This window comes from Theropithecus gelada, chromosome 3 (genome assembly GCF_003255815.1).
Source record: "Theropithecus gelada isolate Dixy chromosome 3, Tgel_1.0, whole genome shotgun sequence".
Taxonomy (NCBI): domain Eukaryota; kingdom Metazoa; phylum Chordata; class Mammalia; order Primates; family Cercopithecidae; genus Theropithecus; species Theropithecus gelada.
This window is the reverse complement of record NC_037670.1, coordinates 95,877,337-95,891,279: the sequence shown is the minus strand read 5'-3', so window position 1 is coordinate 95,891,279 and position 13,943 is coordinate 95,877,337. Positions and strand designations below refer to the sequence as shown.

The 13,943-nt window shown below is 36.5% G+C and overlaps 1 pseudogene; it reads left to right on the top strand.

The window, feature by feature from the left end:
- Positions 1 to 5,743: 5,743 nt before the first annotated feature.
- Positions 5,744 to 6,014, top strand: LOC112621476 (annotated as a pseudogene).
- The last annotated feature ends 7,929 nt before the right edge of the window (positions 6,015 to 13,943 follow it).

The window sequence follows — 13,943 nt, the reverse complement described above, 5'->3', positions numbered from 1 at the left end:
TCATATTAAGAAGGTAACCATTATTCTTAAGCTACATCTCTTTTTTTTTTTTTTTTTTTTTTTTGAGACGGAGTCTTGCTCGGTAGCCCGGGCTGGAGTGCAGTGGCCTGATCTCAGCTCACTGCAAGCTCCGCCTCCCGGGTTTACGCCATTCTCCTGCCTCAGCCTCCCAAGTAGCTGGGACTACAGGCGCCCGCCACCTCGCCTGGCTAGTTTTTTGTATTTTTAGTAGAGACGGGGTTTCACGGTGTTAGCCAGGATGGTCTCGATCTCCTGACCTCGTGATCCTCCCGTCTCGGCCTCCCAAAGTGCTGGGATTACAGGCTTGAGCCACCGCGCCCGGCCAACTATATCTCTTAAAAGCAGGAATGTTGGATTTTGTTCTATAAAGATGGGTATATGAATTTTCTCATTTGATATAGAAAATTTTACTGTTTTCGTAATTAAACTTTCCATGGTCCTGAAAGAAACCTCATGTAGCTAGGTTGTATATTCTTTAACTGTACTGCTGATTTGTGTACTTGTCTAACTATGCTTTCTTCCTTACACAGGTTCTCAAAGGGAACCTTCCCTGGAACATGCTATTCAAATGGAATCCTTCTTGCTGAAGGTTAAGAAATTTGACCTATAATTTTAATTTTAAATCCAGCCAGTCTTTGCAAAGCAAAGAAATGGCTGGGCAATGATCCTTAAATTTCTCTGTTAATGAAAAGTCTGGGAAAGCTTTCAACTTCTTGTTGACTGAGAGTGGTTATGGAAAAATCTCAAAATATTCTGCATCCCTGTCAAACTTCTCACATAGTATTCATTTAAATAAATATAAGATAAGAGTGAAAAAGAGGAAGTCGAGTACCTGTGAGATAGTGAAACTAGATCCTGTAATGTCTGAGCTGATCAGTGTCTTTAGGTCTCTCCCACTAGGGTGATAATGCAATGTGTCCGCTAACCCAGGACAATTTTGAAAGTAAAAGGAGGCAATAAAGTCATTGGAATTATGGCATCTTAAAATAATATTTTGAAATGTATATTTGTTAGCCAAAATTGGTTTTATTGTGTAATAGATCACAAATAGTTCTATGAAAGATTATTCTTAGAAGTAAAATTATTTAAAGTATATTCACGTACATGATGGCAAATTATACAAATTATTCTTTGTATATATTTATGTTAATCATTTTCTTAACTGTACCTATCTGATACCAGGTGGGTGGTATTTTTTCTGGCATTAACTGTCTTTATTTTTTCAATGTGACCTCATATTTATTTTTTCATAAAATTGCCTGCAATAATCTTCAAAGTCAATCTTACGATTAATGGATTTGGAACTGTCAACAGCTGCAATTTACTCTTCCTGTAGGTCATATTACATCCTATTTTTAATTAAGAAAATAATCTTTCTATAGCTGATGGTTTACGTGGTATTTGAGAAAGTCCAGTTCACCATAGGACAGTTTTAATTCTAATTTTAATCTTATTGAAATATTATCTCAAATATTGTCTCTTAGCCTCTGCTTAGAGTATCTTCTTCAACAGAAAATTTTACAAGATGAAACAAGTAAAATAAGTCATCTTGCCTTATAATTATTTTAAATGTTTCATTAAATTTCCAAGCTACAAAATTGTAGGGCCTCTCTATTTCATTCTATTCAGGAACAGAATATAAGTGTGTCTAACTATATACTCTTTTAATAATAAAAGCTATTTTTCTCTTGGAGTTGATTCTTTTGAAGACATTGTTCTATATTTTTACAAGTTTAATTGTTCACACAAGTCATTAGTTAAATAAAGGATTAGGATCACCTATTCACTTTGTGTGTGTGTGTGTCCATCTGTTTGTCTGTATTTCAGTTTATCAGTCTCTTACTAAGAAAATTTATATATATTTTAAAAAGCTGACAGTGGAAAGTAGATATTCCTCTTTCCCAGTCTATGGGTCTTCTTGAGGCAATAATGATTGCTTTCTGAGCCTTCTTCCAGAAATACTTTCTCTCTGTTAAAGCATGTCTCTATCTGTTTATCATCTCTCAATAATCTATCTATTTATCTCTTTATCTACCTATTTATATTTGTATATTAACACAAATGGTGCCATTCTATTAATACTTCTGAACCTCTTTTTTATGTAATAATATTGAAGATTGTACCATATTAGGACAGGTATTTGGAAACTATTCAGTAAATGAAAGAGAATAATGTCTTGCCGAGAGCATTTATATATCGCTATTTTCTAAATCCTGTAGAGGCAAATAGTTATTTTTTAAAATATTGGGTTTGGAGAAAGAAGACTCTTTGAATTACAGGAATAGATAGCTCCAGAATTTGTTACTGAGCAGTGTAATTTTATACCAAACATTTAAATGAATAGTGTTTTTATAAGCCTCTCATAATCAATGTCTGTAACCTACAGGTTCTTGCTCTGTCAAAATTAGTTACACTTCCTGTTGCAAAATAATAATGCTTTATTTCCATTAACCATAAAGTCGGCCGGGCGCGGTGGCTCAAGCCTGTAATCCCAGCACTTTGGGAGGCCGAGATGGGCGGATCACGAGGTTAGGATCGAGACCATCCTGGCTAACACGGTGAAACCCCGTCTCTACTAAAAAATACAAAAAAAACTAGCCAGGCGAGGTGGCGGGCGCCTGTAGTCCCAGCTACTTGGGAGGCTGAGGCAGGAGAATGGCATAAACCCGGGAGGCGGAGCTTGCAGTGAGCTGAGATCCGACCACTGCACTCCAGCCTGGGGGACAGACGGAGACTCCGTCTCAAAAAAAAAAAAAAAAAAAAAAGCATAAAGTCTCTGAACTTGCAGGGTAGTACATCCAAACACTTGATAAACCTGTGGTATTTTTACAATATAAATGTAAATGAGATTTATTCCTTGGTATTTGCCCTGTGAGCGAAATAAGATTAAGTAGAATTGTGCATGTAGCTTTTGGATTAGAGATTCAAGTCCTTCAATCAGGCCCTTACCTGTAGCTTGTGGTGATAAACTTTGTACTTTCTCCCATAAAAATGCTCTTATATCTTAAACAAGCGTAGCATTTTTTCCTCCCATGGTGGAGATCAGGGACCTAGCCTGGCCAGTTTCCTCAGCCCAATTCAGGGAGGGCCTGTTTTGGAAGACATGAATAAAATTAAAACGAATTGTGCGTAGCTGGGAGGCAGCCACAGTAAATCTGAAGTGAGATCTCCAAATAGTTCTCAAGTAGATGAAGAATAGATACAGATAATGGGAAGAAGAAAGCAGAGCCAGAGAGTAACAGAAGGAGGGAAAGGAGGGAGTACCCACTGGATTTGAGGAGGAAAGAGAGGTAGGGCTCTTGAGTGATGTGTGGGGCATTTGGCTCCATTCAACAGGCTGGAGAATATGGATGTGGTCGTATCATGAGATTAGAGGATAAAGAACCTTTTTAAGATGGCAAATAAGGTGTTATAATGTGATCCACATTTTAAAAGGTATGTTTTAATCTAAAAGAATAAATATATTCATAAGCTGCAGACATAAAAGCACCAAGCCATAGAATAAAGAATCTTTCTAGGGAAACTATGAGTCTTTCCATAGGAAATCATTTTATTTTGATAGCTTCAAAAATTCTAATAGAAGATTATCTCCTGAAAGAGAATATAGCTTCTCTAGTTGATCTTATTCTTAAGGGCTAAATATTGTATATACAAATCTACAGTGAAAATTCGTTTTCAAAGATGAATTTTAAAAGTCAACTACATTGTATATTCTTATAAGTACAAATTGATATTTTCTGTGCTTGATGATTAAACCATACATTAACAGTCCTTAGTCCTGCTAAAACTCTTCATTCATTTCCCTCTTGATTGATTGATTGATTGATTGATTGAGACACGGTCTCACTCTGTTTCTCAACTTAGAGTGCAGTGGCATGATCACAGTTCACTGCAGCCTCTACTTTCTGTGCTCAAGTGATCCTCCCACCACAGCCTCCAGAATAGCTGGGACTACAAGCACGTGCCACCCATACCCAGCTAATTTTTGTGTTTTTTGTAGAGACAGGGTCTCACTAAGTTGGCCAGTCTCCCAAAGTGCTGAGATTACAGGTGTGAGCCACTACACCCGACCCCTCTTAGTTGATTAATACAGAATTTTAAGTTCATATTTTTTGCCATTGCTATATATTGTTTTTATAGAATTACCATACAAAATATTGTTGGTTATTTACTTAAGACTGTTTTTCTTTCATATAGCTCTCTTTTCTGAAACATACTGAATTGGTTCAGCTTTTCCTTTTCTACTGTGCTGTTTTATATTTAAGGTGGGCCCCATAGCCAGACTTAGGGGCTAGATTGATTAGTGTATTTAAGTAGTTCTTAACCAGGGGACATTTGGCAATGTCTGGAGACATTTTTGATTGTTGCGATTGGGGAGGGTGCTATGGGCATCTAGTGGGTAGAGAGCAAGGAGGATTTTAAACAATGTACAGAGTAGCTCCCTCCAACAAAGAATTACCCATCCCAAAATGTCATTAGTGATGAGGCTGAACTCCTGGTCTACTTTTACCCAATCATGGTGGTCCCCTTTCTAAATCACTGTTGGTTTAGGCATAAACATGTGATATAATTCTTGCTGATGAAATAGGGGAAATCTAAGGAAAGTTTCTACTCATTAATAAAAATCAATAAATGTAAAGAAAATGGCTCCCTTTTCCACTGATATGGTCATATCTGGATGCAGTGTATTGAACTCTGACAGCCACCGTAGTTTCATGAGGATGATTAGGAAAAACCATGTTGATGTACCTTAAAGAACCTGAGTGAAAGATGGAGAGAATCTCTGTGCGTGTGTGTGTGTGTCTAAATATCAGAATCACCATTTTAATCAGCCTCCAGCCTGAAGCTGTCATATCTTAGTGTTTTTTCTAAGAAAAAAATTTTCTTCCCATTGTTTAAGCCAGCTGAGTTTTTGTTACTTTTAGCTATCAGGCAGTATCCTGACTGATAATATTATTTAGCATTTGCTTATTTCATAATTACATATTTAACTTTTTTGACATTTAGTTTCATTTTTGATTGATTTTTCTTTTATGTCGTATTTTTATCATTGTTTATTTTGCTTTACTAATAGGCTGGGTAAAATTTTTTTGTGCATATAATTTTAGAAGAAGCGTACACTGGTGGTATTAATTAATCTTTGTAAGTCTAAAGTGCCTTTTTGTTCATCTCCTGGGGATGGGAGCTTGTGTGAATGTTGGATTATTCATAGTTCAGTATATTTTAGATACAGCTGTTGAGGGTTCTGCCTATTTAGTGTGCACCATCTTCTACTTGGTATGGAAGAAAGGTTTGAGGACATCTGTCGTTATTATGTGACCTATTTTTTTTTCTTGTCCAGAAGCTTGTAGAATTATTTGCTTGTTCTTAAAATTAAAAATGTTAATCAAGGCCAGGTGTGGTGGCTCATGCCTGTAATCCCAGCACTTTGGGAGGCTGAGGCAGGCAAATCACCTGAGGTTAGGAGTTCGAGACTAGCCTGGCCAACATGGCAAAACCCAGTCTCTATTAAAAATACAAAAATTAACTGGGCATGGTGGTGCGCACCTGTAATCCCAGCTACTCAGGAGGCTGAGGGAGGAGAATCGCTAGAACCTGGGAGACGGCTGCTGCAGTGAGCCAAGATGGCACAACTGTGCTCCAACATGGGCAACAGAGTGAGACTCTGTCTCAAAGAAAAAAAAAAATGTTAATCAAGTTCAAGGCCATTTCCATCACAGGTATGGCGGCTAACACTAGTACTAGCTCCTTACAGCTGCTACTGCTAGAGCTTATAGACAAATCTAAGAATCAAAAATTCTCATTGTGATGAAGAGTGATAAAGAAATTGTTGATACTCTTCTAGGATTTGATAACTTTGTCAATACGGTACTGCAAGATATCACTGATTTTGAAATCCTACCAGAAGAAAGAATACTAAATTAGATCAAATTTCACTAAATGGAAATAATATAATAATGTTGGTTCATGGAGGAGGAGGACCTGAAGTATGAATGTGTTTCCTTGACTTATGCTGGATTCTGTTTTGTCTTGTAATGAAAAGAAAATAGATTTTTTTTTCCGCCTTTTAGTGTTTAGATCTTATAAAACTAAGTTTCCTATTAAGGGAAATGTTTTGAAGGCATATACCCATTTTTTGTAAGTTAATCATGATTATCTTGGAAAAAAAGAAAAGAGGTTCTTTGAAGATTAAAATGGAAGTGTTTTGGTTAAAAATTTCATCAAGATATTATAAAATATAAATTGCTACTTCTTAATTTTGCCTAAGACTCAATAAATGTGTTTAATTATAAACACCCAAGGCTGTGTTCAGTTTCTAGAAGTGTTTCTTCTTATCATCTAGCTGGTTATTGAGTTTCATTATGATCAACTCTTTATTTCTGGAAAACTTGTTTTCCAGATTTGAGATGTTCCTCGACTTATGGTGGAGTTACATCTTGATAAGCACATTATAAGTTGAAAATATTGCAAGTTGAAAATGCATTTGATATACCTAAACTACTGAATATTATAGCTTAGCCTAGCCTACCTTAAGTGTGTTCAGAACACTTATATTAGTCTTCAACTGGGTAAAATCATGTGGCAACACACTGCACTGTAGAGTATTGGTTTACCCTCCAGATTGTATGGCTGACCGGAAGCTGGGGCTCACTGCCTCTGCCCAGCACAAGAGAGTCTGCTACTACATATCACTAGCCTGGAAAAAGATCAAAATTCAACATTTAAAATATGATTTCCACTAAAGGCATATCGCTTTTGCACCATTATAAAATAGAAAAATTGTAAGTCAAACCATAGTAAGCCAGGGACCATCTGTATTGGAAATCTGACATTATTTTCTATGTGTCCTTTATAATTTGCATCTCTCTAGCCTGCCTCCACAGAGGCCTGAATTTCTCGTTGTTTTTTTTTTTTTCTTGTTTTTTTTTTTAACCGATTTGATCCTTGTAGTAGTTAGTTTATTCTTTATTGTTCCCATTACAGTAAAAAGGTTAGCAGTCACACTTTTCATTTTGAAACCTCTTTTCTAGTTTCAAATTGTTTTGTTTATGACTATAGATCTTGTTTTTATATCTGTATGATAAGATGCTTCTGTAAGGGGTGTAGCCAGCTATTAAGCCTCCAGAGTGACCTCATTTCCTAAGCCTGCACCTTTGCCAGGTTTACACTGTGGGTGCCTTTGTAGCTCCCCACTGCATGAAGACTCCAGATTTTATTGCACTTCCTGGAAATGCCAGCAGAATGAACAATTTCTCCCACAAATCATCGCATGACTTAGCTTTATTTTCAGGCCCCACTGCAAACCTGTTGGAGGCAGGTGGTGTCCCTTCACTTACGCCCTACAGGCTGTCTTTTATACATATTAGATTATGGACGTGTCAGTCCTCACACTCTGATCTTGTCTGTGCTGTCTTAGATTTCTTGAATTTTCAGTTTGACTAAGTACATCTTTCTGTCATTTTCAAGAGGGTATAATTGTTTCCTTACTATGTTCAAAAAAGAAGAATGTGGGCTGAGTTTGGCATCTTGTACAGAATGCTACCATTTACTCCACTTTAAATTGAACCTAACATAGGTTGAGTGACTTGTCCAAACTCACAGTAAGTAGCAGAGCCTGGTCTTAAACTTAGATCATTTGAATCCAAATTTTGTGTTCTTTCCACTAGGAAGGCAGTATGCATAGTAGTTAAGAGTGGGAGTCCTACAGAAGGAGAGTAGACAGGTTCTAACATCTGGAGGAGTGGGCCTATAGGGGACCATGACAAGGAATTGATTCTCCAGTCAAGCATGAACATGAAAAGAGAATTTTCTTTTCACACTTTACCTTACAGTGTGACCACTGATTTCAATCCCACCTTTTGTGATGCTTCCTCTAACAATGTTGTCATTGCCTTAACAATTGTCATGACTTGTTAGTTATGTGAGGAGAAGTGATCATGGGGCCATTTGCCCTGAGCATCCAGCCTCCAGTGGTCCTTCTATTCTGGGGCTAGGATGTCTGGGTTCCAATCCTGCTTAGTAGCCACCATGACTACAGACAAATTACTAATGCAAATAGAAATGATGATAATGTTTATCGTACAGAAGTGTTGTAATGATGAAATGTGAGAGAACGTGAAAAGTGACAGCAGTCAGTACCTTCCCAAACATGTGGGCCTACCTTAGAGCAGGCTCTTTGGTCTCTTTGGTAGTTAATGAAGATAAAACAGCAAATACAAAGGTCAAGTTGCTCTCTTTTTTGGAAAAGAAAATAAATGAGTATTTTAAAAATGATAGCTGATGAGTTCCCAATAAATATTAGCTTCTCTTATTTATTATGTAACTATTATTCAAGTGAGCCCACTAAGCCCAGAAACTAGTGAGAAAACTCTTTTAGCAATCAGATGGGCTGATGTATTAGGTATTTTCCCAAAACACGATTTTTTAGAGGGTAGACTTCTCTCAAGATGAGTAGGAGCCAGTTTTGAAAATTCATGATTCAAGTACTAATTCCATTTCAATTTTAAACAAGTTTAATTCAGTTTTGTTCATGTTTTTCTTGGCCCAATAAATTATCCTAGTGAACTGTTTGTCTGCCGAGGAGGTGGGTTTACAACCTGAAGAGTCAGTTTGAAAGTTCAACAGGAGCTGAGCTGAGCTACTCTCTGACTCTGACATTAGATGTCACTGCAATCAAAGGAAAGTAGAGCGGGCAACCTAGCAGTGAAGTGAAACTTCAATGTGGTGGAGGAAAGAGAAGTGTTTAAATTGTGGTGCAAAGTTCCTGGATAAGAACTTGTGACATGATTTGCGTACCCACCTTGCCATGGGGAAAAAGGAGCATTTTAATATATGTATGGCAACCGCATTCATTTTCCTAAGACATTGACTAGGAAAAACTCCTAACCACTTTGCACATCTTGGTATTTCTTCCCCTAATAGATGATAGAACTGATAGAGGCCCTCAAAGATTTTCAGTGCAGAATATTCCTAACAAGTTCTAAATGATAATTTTACGGACCAGATCACCAGGTCTAGTTCTTCTGAGCTTAATTTAAGGCTTAAGTTGTCTTTCAAATATTCTTCAATTATATACTTTATCAGGTATTTCCAAAGTTTCTTTGCTTAAAGATGTGAAGAACCCCAGGTTACTAGTATTTGTGTGTTAAAAGTAGAATTACCAGATACATTCACATTTGTTTACTTAAGCAAAATACCTACAAACAGTTGGAGGGCAGGGGACCAAACTAATGTTTCCATTTATTGCTAGGCAGCTGGGTGAAAAGTCCATCCTCCCAAGGGATATTATATTAAATGTTATCTTGTTATGTGTGTGAACTGGCACACACTATTGGAATAGATTCAGAATATCTAACAATTGATGCGGCATAGGTACCAATGAATTAAATCTAGTCATGGCTAGTGCTTTCAGTGGAAAATAAGGGCACTCCATATGGGTGTAGGGAGGATCCGATGGGGAACAACTGCTGTAGTACCTATTTATCAACTCTTGAGGGAAGTACTTTGACATATTAATAACTGGGATGACTATACCAGTATTTATTGGTTGAATATCAGCCTGCGTATGTATAACTTGGCTTATCAAGAGCCCACAAGATCTCTGGTTTAGGTTCCAAGTACAGGTATCAAAGTTCATTCTCATTACCCTCTTGATAATGGTCTGAGCTGCTAATTTTTACATTGCTTTAGTGGTGGGAAGGTCCCACATGGAGAGAAATATGAAATATGCAGAGAGAAGCTTGGTCTTTACATGTCTACATCTATTTTCAAGCTATGATGAAGGCCTTGATTCTGATGGGCATCAACAGGCGGATACAGCTCTGAAGATTCAGAAAGGCAGATTCGTGTCTAACATAACTACATTACCTTGGTGATCCCAGGAAGTAGACTGATACTGGGGATAGGAGTGGGGTTCTCAGTACTGGTGACAAAGTTTATTTTAAAGTGCCTTGATTTTTTTCCTTTGCTGTACGTGAGAATTAATGCAATATATGTAAACTGTTTCATGTAGATTGGTTGAAGAAGAAAGACTGGATGGCAAGGGCCTAAGAGCAGGCAGTTTTCATGTTCAAGGTGTTTTTGCATCATGTGCAGTGCTTAGATTACTGAGTCCATAGTAATTACCTAATTGTTATTTGACAATTGGTTGATATTTTTGTTTTCTGTTGGTTATTCTCATTGAGAAGAAATGGAAGTATTCAGAAGCTGTTCTTCTGAATACTTGTATCATTTTCTTGGTGATTCCGAACCAAACTTACAGCTAAATTATCTGGGTTATGTTAATCTTTGCATGCATTAAAACTGCTAAGTTTTTATAATGGAAGGAAAGAGGACTACTGCTTATATATGTCTCAATGTGTCTGTGCCACTCTGTTTTAATTATGCCAAGTGTTCACTGACAAAAGGATGAATGGAGCATACAATTTAAAAATATGAACATGTTATTAATATTTGGTGCTATAACTTTAACAATCACTGATTACCATCATGATTAAGGACCTTGTTTCATCAATACCAGACACATATTGATGTCACAATGAACTGTATTTTTCTACTGTTTAATTCCACCATTTCTCATTGTTTGGCCACTTTTACTTAGGGGTTTTCTATTTCATTGTTACATGTATTTTTTGTTGTTGTTCCAATGTCTTAAAAATTCCAGTTCTTAAGGTTGATTCCATTGTACATCTTTGGATTTCACAGTATATAGTTAGGCTGTAGTCTTGTCAAGATGAGAAATTACCATGATGCCATGATAGCTTCTAACTATGCTACTGTTTCAGAAGTCAGGATCCAAGGTCTCATGGACCAAATTAAGACCTCAAACTACATGGTTTATTGAGTCAAAACACAGTGAGAAGCAAGTGGCAAAGAGTAACATAACTTGGATGGGATGCAAATGAGAAGGAGGGACTACAATACTTAAATCCAGAGCTGCATTATATCCATATATCCTGCCCCTTTCCACTTCATTAGTATTCCCTGCTAATGGTAGGCTTATGGTGACTGCGTTGCACATGGGAAAGGAGGCTCAGCAGAAAGAAGGTGCTTAAAGTCACGTTGGTATATCTGAGAGACTACAGGGTAAAATGGCCAGTAGCTGTTTTTAAATAGCAATGACTTTTTTCTCTATGGGACAGAAAACATGAGGAGCCAGAATGAGTGTCAACAATGGGTGACTGACTTAACTATGATGTTAATGAAGGTGGCATGATTTAAATCTAGAAAAAAATATATATATATACATACACACTTATATGTATATACTTTTACATCTTTAATGATATTTAATTTGAATAAAATGCATCCATTTAAAATTATATTTCTAAGACTTTTGAAGAAATTACACACTCATGTAACTTCTAGCACAATCAAGATATAGAATATTTTCATCAGTTCCCAAAATTTCCTTGTGCCACTTTGCAGTCAATGGCCCACCCTAAACCCTAGACAACGACTACTCTTCTTTCTGTCTGTATAATTAATTTTGTCTTTTCTAAATAAAATTATATAGAATGTGGTCTTTTGTGTTTAGCTTCTTATGCTAACCATATTTTTGAGATTTATCCATGTTATTTAATGTATTGGTATTTCATTCCTTGTTATTGCTGAGTGTTATTCCACTATATAAACAGATCTCAATTTGTTTAGCCACTCACCTATTTTTTTTCTTTTCTATTTTTTTAACTTTTATTTTAAGTTCAGGGTTACATGTGGAGGTTTGTTACATAGATAAACTTCTGTCATGGGGGTTTCTTGTACTGATTATTTCATCACCCAGGTATTAAGCCTAGTGTGCCTTAGTTATTATTCCCTCTCCTCTCCCTTCTCCTATTCTCCACCCTCCAATAGGCCCCAGTGTGTGTTGTTCCCCTCTGTGTATCCATGTGTTCTCATCATTTAGTTCCCACTTAGAAGTGAAAACATGTGGTATTTGGTTTTCTGTTCCTGTGTTAGTTTGCTAAAGATAAAGGCCTCCAGCTCCATCTATGGCCCTGCAAAGGACATAGTCTCATTCTTTTTAGTGGCTGCATAGTGTTTCATGGTGTATATGTGCCACATTTTCTTTATCCAGTCTATTATTGATGGGCATTTAGGTTGATTCCATGTCTTTGCTATTGTGAATAGTGCTGCAATGAACATACATGTGCATGTATCTTTATAATAAAATGATTTATATTCCTTTGGGTATATAACCAGTAATGGTATTGCTGAGTCAAATGATATTTCTATCTTTAGGTCTTGAGGAATTGCCACACTGTCTTCCACAATGGTTGAACTAATTTATACTCACACCAACAGTGTTTAACCATTCCCTTTTCTCCACAAACTCACCAGCATCTGTTACTTTTTGACTTTTTCATAATAGCCATTCTGACTGGCGTGAGATGGTATCTCATTGTGGTTTTGATTTGCATTTCTCTGATAATGAGTGTCACTGAGTTTTTTTTTTTTTTTTTTCCCCAGAGGATTGTTGGCTGTATGTATGTCTTCTTTTGAAATGTGTCTGTTCATTTCTTTGCTCACTTTTTAGTTTTAGTTTGTTTTTTTTTTTTCCTTGTAAACTTGTTTAAGTTCCTTATAGATGCTGGATACTAGACCTTTGTCAGATAGATAAACTGCAAAATTTTTCTCCCATTCTGTAAGTTGCCTGTTCACTCTGATGATAGTTTATTTTGTTGTGCAGAAGCTCTTTAGTTTAATTAGATCTCATTTGTCAATTTTGGCTTTTGTTGCAATTGCTTTTGGCATTTTCATCATGAAATATTTGCCCATGGTTGTCCTGAGTGGTACTGCCTAGATTTTATTCTAGGGTTTTTATAGTTTTAGGTTTTATATTTAAGTCTTTAATCCATCTTGAGTTAATTTTTGTGTATGGCGTAAGGAAGGGGTCAAATTTCAATATTTTGCATATGGCTAGCCAGTTCTCTCGCACCATTTATTAAATAGGGAATCCTTTCCCCATTGCTTGTTTTTATCAGGTTTGTAGAAGATCAGATGGTTGTAGGTGTGTGGTCTCATTTCTGATTTCTCTATTCTGTTCCATTGGTCTATGTGTCTGTTCTTATACCAGTACCAGTGTTTTGGGTACTGTAGCATTATAGTATAGTTTGAAGTTGGATAGCATGATGCCTCCAGCTTTGTTCTTCTTGCTTAGGATTGACTTAGCTATTTGGGCTCTTTTTCGGTTCCATATGAATTTTAAAATAGTATTTTCTAATTCTGTGAAGAATGTCAGTGGCAATTTAATGGGCATAGCATTAAATCTATAAGTTACTTTGGGCAGTATGGCCATTTTAATGCTATTGATTCTTCCTTTCCATGAGCATGGAGTGTTTTCCCATTTGTTTGTGTCCTCTGATTTCTTTGAGCAGTGGTTTATAGTTCTCCTTGAAGACGTCCTTCACTTTCTTTGTTAGCTGTATTCCTAGGTATTTTATTCTTGTTGTAACAATTGTGCATGGGAGTTCATTCATGATTTTGCTGTCTGCTTGCCTGTTGTTGGTGTATAGAAATGCTAGTAATTTTTGCACATAGATTTTATATCCTGAGACTTCACTTAAGTTACTTATCAGCTTAAGAAACTTTTGGGGTTTTCTAGATATAGGATCATGTTATCCGCAAACAAAGGTAATTTGACTTCCTTACTTCCTATTTGAACACTCTTTATCTTTTCTCTTTATCTTTTCTCTTCCCTGGCCAGAACTTTCAATACTCTGTTGAATAGGAGTGATGAGAGAGGGCATCCTTGTCTTATGTTGATTTTCCAGGCGAATGCTTCCAGCTATTGTCCATTCAGTATGATATTGACTATGAGCTTGTCAATAATGGATCTTATTATTTTGAGGTATGTTCCTTCAATACCTAGTTTATTGAGAGTTTTAAACATAAAGGGATCCTTAATTTTATTGAAGGCCTTT